Raw genomic sequence first — 6,985 nt, forward strand, 5'->3', positions numbered from 1 at the left:
GGTGTGTAGTTTATGGTGAGCGTTGAGAACGCCGAGTGCTCTTTGCCTCCCCAGCGATCAGATGAACAAGGCCGTAGCCTCGTCTGGGGCTACTTAACCTTGGAGAGCGGCCACTTAGTTTGGGAGGAGGATTTCTGCGTGAAGGCTCGGATGAGCTACCTCTGAGAATGGCACATTGCATTTTTTGTGTTTTATCATGTCTTCAGGTCGGGCACTTGGAAAACACCTGAAAACGGGGCAGGGAGGAAGGTAGAAAAACATTTAAGTCACCTGTATGATGAAAACCAGACTCGTGATGTTTTTTGAGACTCTCAACCCTGCAACAGAGCTTGGGATGGCAAAAGGAAGGCACAGGCAGCAAGGGAACAGCGCAGGCAAGCCTGAAGCGTGAGGTGTAAAATACAGAACAAACGGATTCCCCTGGGACCGGCGGGCACGTAGCTGTGCCACCAGCTGCCGGACCTCCAAACTGAAGCAGCCAGAGCGAGGTGCGGGATACCAGTCTGATGCCTAGAAAGGCGCTTCCTTATTGCGCTGTTCTTTCATCAGGCTGCAGTGTTTGCTTTAAAGTGTTTGCTCTCTTTCCATGAATTAGGTGGCGGGGAGTCCCCAGGACTGCCCTCAGCCAGGAAGCTCCGGCAGAGTGGTCAAGATGATTGCCTTCAGCCAGCTCTTCATACGGAGCGCAGCATCTTTGGTCTTCACGCTGGAATTTTAATTACAGGCTGAGCAAGCCGTGCCGAGTATCACGGCATCAATCTAAATAAGAGAGGTGCATGATGGCCCTTGGCCCCAACGTCAGTGGTACGTGTGTGTCTTACGCCGTGCTCACGCCTGGTCCTCCACTCCAGGAGGTCTGGGGACGGTGGATAGGTATTGAGAGACTCCTGGGGTGTGTTTGTAGGAAATGACTGACATGGGACAGAACAGGCAGGTAAAAGAGCTGAGTGAGGTGATGTGGGATAGGAATACTCTGGACTGGGAGCTCCTAAATCATAGTCTCCACCTCCTTTAAAACGAGGAATTTGGGGTATTTTAAACCAAATGTATTGTGTTACTAGAAAAAATCAGTGTATTGCCCGCACCTGGCAATAAAGGGCTGCAGTCCCTCAAATTTAGGCAGGGGAAGTCCTTGTCCAGCCGCAGCAGGAGCGGGGAGAGCAGATGCATCCTCTGGGAGATGTCTGCTGCTGAGTAGCTCTTGTCAGCTGCCCCCTTTGAGCTATGAGCACGAACACCCGGTGGTGTTCAGCTCAGGGTGTAAATTGGGAGCTTCTTCACTTAAAGGAGTGGTTTGACGTGATCTGGAGGTTTTTTGACTGTGTTGCTGTTTTCAGGTGTATAAGAACAGGTGGAGGTAGGCTTGCCTTGCAAAGAACCAAAGGGGAAGAGCCCTTTCTGACCAGGGCGGGGAAAACGGGTGGCAGGTGCCCCCAGTGTGTAGCAGGAAGCTCCAGGAGGAAGCAAACTGGTCCCGAGCAGCTCGGTGCAGCTGCAATAGCACTGCTGGGTTCCCAGCTCTGACTCCTGCCCTCTGCTCCCTCTCCCTGCTCTCGGTCAGGCAGCGCTCCTGCTGCAGCTGCCTCTGGCCCCAGAGACCTTGGTCAGGCCCCTCCTCGTCCTGGGATCTGCACCGGCCGCCCTGGTCCTGGCACGGAGGGTTTGGCACGGAGCAGCTCGGCGCTGGGAGCTGGTCGCGCAGTGGGTCCGAGGGACGCCCCTACAGCCAGGGTTCATCCGCTCACGCACAGGGTGCTGGGCGCTTGCCGTAGTGCTGGGCTCTTCGGGCTCACTCAAGACATGTGGAGGGTAAGGAGGTTGAAGGGCAGCCTGTCCCTGACCCTCTCCCTTCGGGTGAGGTCTCCTCGGCCGCAGGGTGCTGCTTTGTGTCTGGCGAGGAGAGGTCTGGGGCTTTGGGCACGGGGCAACCGGAGCACGAGGCGGTTCGCTGCTGCTGCGATCGCATCTCCTGCAGAAGCGGGTCATGGGGTTCTGGAGTGCTATTTGGGGATTTGCTTGCTTTGGGGGTTATTTTTGTGTACTGGAGAGGGAACGATCAGTGCTTTACCCTGCCTAAAGGGCGATTGGTGTGCGATGGAGGCTGCTGTCGGCCCCCCACCGCCTTCCCCGGGCTGGTGCGAGTAACCCGGGGTGAAAACCTCCCCACCTGCGGCCTGCGAAGCAGCGCTTCCTCCGAGGGGGAAGCTTGAAACCACTTTCAAAGGGCGCTTTGCATGTCTGTTGTGCGCACGTGGCCTCGGGCGCAGCTTTCATGTGCTCCCATTCCCTGGAATTCCCATTGGGACCAGGCCCCGGCGCGTACTTAGCATTTCCAGGCACTGCTGCGCTGTGATCTTGGGCAAACTTCTCCACTGCCGGGCACCCGTAGTGTCAGGGTTATTAAAATCAAAATCGGTGCTCTAGAAATAGTTTTCTTGCCACTCCCCTGCCGGGCTGGCTGCTGGGGCTGGCCGCGCACACCGCCGAGACGCAGCAATTTGCCCCAGGCCCCCACGCCACAAACTGGAAGGAGCGACTCTCCTCCCCAGCCGTGGTCAGCGCGGGGAGCAATGCTGTGCCTGTGGTGCCCGAATGACTAAAGAGCAGCATCAAAGCCTCTGAACTGCCTTCAATGTTCACCTTTTTTTTTTTTTTTTCCGCAGAAGCAGGGAGAACTTCTAATTTTCTCGGAGCGTCAAATTAACTCGGGGAAGTCTGGCCGCTCAGAATTAGTTCTGGCGGACGGATGCGTCCCGTTCGGGCCTGCTTGGGCCACAAAAATGTTCGCCACTGCAGCTTTGCAGGAGATCCACGTCCAAGGTGAAGAGATCCCGGCTGGGAGCAGACAGGCAGCACCTGGGGCAGTGCGAGCTGCCCAGCTCAGGGTCGTGAGCCCTCGCAGGGGCTCGGTTGGGTTGAGGGGATCTGAAAATAGGATGCTCGCCTGCTGGGGTGCGTGAGCGTCCTTCCTGGTGCCGAACCAGGTGCCTGGGTCCTGCTCTGCTGATTTTCCTGCTCACAGCTGGTCCTGCTGGGGCTGGGAGGTTTTCTCCTGGCAGATGCTCCTCAAACTGTCCCAGGTACGTGTCTCTGCCTCCCACCACCCACACGGCAGCATCCTGCAGGTGGGTTTGTGCATCCCAGGGCCTCGGCATCACTTGTGTGGAGGCACGGACAGGAGCAAGCCTGGCCTTGCATTTAACTCCCCATCGCCCTGAAATGAGCCGAATGTCTTGTGCCTCAGCCTGGCGTGTGTGCAGGGCGCTTCCTTCTCCAGGGTGCTGCCGTTTCACCCAAGCAGCTTTTTGAAGAAACCTTCCCAAAACACTCCCATCCCCCGGGTGGGGTCCAAGGGCGCTTCCCCAGCTGTGCTGCTGGGAGGGAAGGTCGGCTTCCCAGACGGGTGTGCTCATCCCAGGGGCTTCATTCCCTCTCGTTGCTCAGTTACCTGATCTAGGACAGACCTTGTCCAGACCCAGTTTATGGAGCCCTTTGCTCCAGCAGTGTCCCTGGATAATAACTCAACGTTTGCAGGCTGCGTCCTGTGAGTTACAAACGAGTTTTCCAGACGAGATGTCCTGAGAACAGGCCATCAGTGAATTTATTTAGCGCTATTACAGCTTTGCTCATCCTCTGGGGAGAGGAAAATCGGGGTAATGCTCGGGCTGCTGTGGGGAATGGCCGTGACGTCCTGCTCGCTGGCTCGAGGGCTGAAAGTCGGAGCAAACTGCGGGTTGCCCCGAGAGCCGATGGGTCCTTTTGATGTCGGAAGGGTCTGGGGATGAGCCCTGCCCTGGGACTGAGCTGTTAATGAGCGGGTGAGATGGCGTGGGGCGAGCAGCCTCTATTTAGGGAGAGACAGAGGAGTGAGGCTCGGGCTTTCTGTCCACCCAAGACCTGGAGAAGAGGAGGAACGTCCAGCAGCAGCAGCTCCTGCTCCCTGTTGGGCTGTGGTTCCCCAGACCCCGAGCTCGGGGGCCATGGCCCAGGCACGCGGCCCTGCTCGCCCCCCGGCACAGGTGAGGCTGCGGCGCACCGGGGCCGGCCTCCGGCCTCCTGGGGAGAGGCCCCTCGGGCCCAAGGTCACGGCCCCTTCTGCATCCCGGTACTGGCAGCGAGCTGAGTCCAGCCCAGCCCCGGGAAGATTTTCTTTAATGGGTCCTCAGCCTCATCTGTGGGGGCTGAGCACCCCCAGGACCGGGTCTTGGCTCTGCCCCATGGCTCTGCCAGCCCCACGAGGCTGTGCCATGGCCGTGTGCCAGCCCAGGGTCTGTGCCCACACCGGCACGGCCGCATCCACGGCTCTGGCAGCCATCTCCCAGCTGCCTCCTTCACTCGTGGTGCTGTCGCCGCTCTGCTCGTGAATCGGTCACGATAAAGCAAAGCAAAACGAGGCTTGGGGACGGAGTGATTTTAGGTTTAAGAAAATCAGGCATCCTGTGTTCTTAGCAGGGTGGCAGTTGTTTAAAATAGACGGGCTCTTCAGAGACTTTGATGCTGCGCTTTGGCTCATGTAAAAACTGCTCCTCAAGGAGGAAAAAGGGCTGGGGGAAAATGATCTGAGAAGATGCTGTTGTTGGGGTCTGCAAAGAAAGGAGGTTGCCTTGTGCGTGGTGGGGTCTGAGCGGGGTCCTCTGGCTCCTGACTCAGGTGTCTGCTGTTCAGAGCCAGCTTTGGGGCTGCTGGGGGCTTTTCCTTCAGCTGAGGGACCCCAAGTCTGCAGACACACGTTTTTGGCAGAAAGTCTCAGTTGGGGCTGCCTGCAGCTGCCCTGCGGCACCCTGCAGTCCCCCGGCACTGCGTTGCTTTGGGGAAGAGATGACTCCACCACCGTGGTTGCTCTTCCAAACCAGGAACCAGAGCCCAGAGCATCATCTCCATGTGCATCGCTGCTGCTTCTGCAGCCCACCATGCCCTCAAGGGGGATTTTTCTTCTCGAGGAGGAGCACGAAGCTGGTCAGGGATGTCCCTGTTCTACTGAAGACTGTCCTCCAAGCCATGCTGAAATGTTTCCTGAGATCCTCTGTGCTGCTGTGCCTGGTGTCTGCCCCCGCAGGCAGCTACTCGTGTCAGCAGCAAGAAGCTTGTGTGGTGCTCGGAGAAGTGAGATGTCTGCGTCCTGGCACATCTCCATAGCACCGGGGTGAATCCCCAAATCCTGCTCGGTGCAGTGAATAAAAGGGTGATGCTGTGCCTGCAGCAGTGCTCGTGCAGCCAGCCAGGAGCCCAGCAGCGACGCCTTGGTCCCACTGCTGGGCACCCGCTGGGTGACACGCAGCCTCCTCGTCTGGTGGCTTTGTCCGGAGGTCGGCAGCATTACTTGGAGCACGGTCAGGTTGAGAAGAAGAAGGGGCAGCGTGGCCCTGGCCCACTTCATGTGGTGGCTGATCTTGGGAGAGCCTCTGCAGGGGGCTTTGTCCTGGACCTGGGCAGCCCTACCAAAGCTTCAGGAAAGGAAAGCAGCTATTAAACAAACCCAGCCCAACGTGCACCATCACTCTCTTGCTCAGCAGCGTGGTTGGGGGCTGCTGCTTCCACTTTGCTCTCCCCCTGCTCCAGCCCCCAAAAACATGCGCAGGGATTACCAGTGGGGATGTGGCCGGGGGCTGCTCCGCCGGGCGGGACGGGGATGGATCAAAGCATGTCAGCTCCCAAACACCTCTCAGGGGAATCCTTGCCAGGTGAGGACGGGGCGGGGGAAGGATCACACCTCTGTCAGGAGGTGCTGCTGTAAGGCTCTGCAGGCCAGGAGCTCTGGGCTCCGGGTGATGGATTGCTTGGAAGCAGCTTTGGGACAGGGGGGTTGGTGTGTGCTTGTTCTGCTTTCTGTGTTGCTTGAAACTTCCTCCACGTGCTAGCACGCTGTCTTCCATGGGATTATCAGCAGTCAGTCTGGCTTGATTTAGTTTTGCTGCTTTGAAGTCAAAGGGCGTCAGTTCTCTCCTGGCTGTACAAGCAGCAGGAGGAGGGCTTGTCCCATGCTGTGGGGTCCCCTGCACTCCTCTTGTGTGTGGGCACCAGCCATGGCCGAGGTCTTAAATGCTTTCCATTCTTCTCCCTGGCAAGTTTCCATCTTTCTTTAAGCTCCTGAATGTGAGTGCAGCAGGGTCTGGTGCTGCGGGCTGCAGGTCTGGAGCTGTATGGGGTCCTCCTCCCCGGGGCCCCCATCAGCTGTGATTTTATTCCGATCCAAGAGCATCACTGCTGTCATCAGCCACCTGGGTGTCAACGGCCAGAGGGTAATCTCTCAGCCGCCCCTTTCCACCCTGCCTGTGGGCCTGCAGGCAGCAAAGCCAGGCCCTGCACCAGGTCCCCGTTAGCTCCAGGCTGCCTGGGGGAGATGTCTGTCCTCCTTCTGGCCTCCCCCAGTGCTTCAAGCACTGGCTGGGACCTCCTGTCCTCCTCCTTCTGAGGGCTTGGTGTGAGGGCATGGCCCAAGCAGGGGATCATGCTCACCAGCAGCATCATGATACCACCCTGAGAAGGCACTCTGCAGCTTGTAGAAGAGCAAATCCACAGTGGAAGGAGCTCCTTGCAAAGAGCCTTGTCCCATGCGTGTCTTTCCCCCTCTCCTGAGACGAGCGTGATCTGTTCTGTGCCGATTTGACGAGGACAACGAGCTCACCTGGGAAGCGATGAGAGACCCCTGGTTTTTGCCTCTGGCCTTGGGTTGGTCTCGGGCTGCAGGAAATGGGGAAGAACAGCCCCAAACCTGCACCAGCATCGTGGGTGGCGGGTGTTTATGTGGGTGCTGTGGTCCCCATCTGCTCCCGGCCCTCTTCTCCCCCATCCTTTGCCCTCCCTCCCTGCTCCTGCTCTGGGCAGTGTCCCTGCTCCCTGGATTACAAGTGAGTATCGCATTCTGTGAGTTGGAGGTTCCCAAACCGATGCTGCTGCTTTGGAAAACTCTTGGTTGGCCCTGTCTGTAGTTCTGCTCTAGCACCTCTGCCGCTTCTCCAGCACGTGAAATTGCTCACATAAGATG

Source organism: Cygnus atratus, chromosome 18 (assembly GCF_013377495.2).
Source record: "Cygnus atratus isolate AKBS03 ecotype Queensland, Australia chromosome 18, CAtr_DNAZoo_HiC_assembly, whole genome shotgun sequence".
Classification (NCBI taxonomy): Eukaryota; Metazoa; Chordata; class Aves; order Anseriformes; family Anatidae; genus Cygnus; species Cygnus atratus.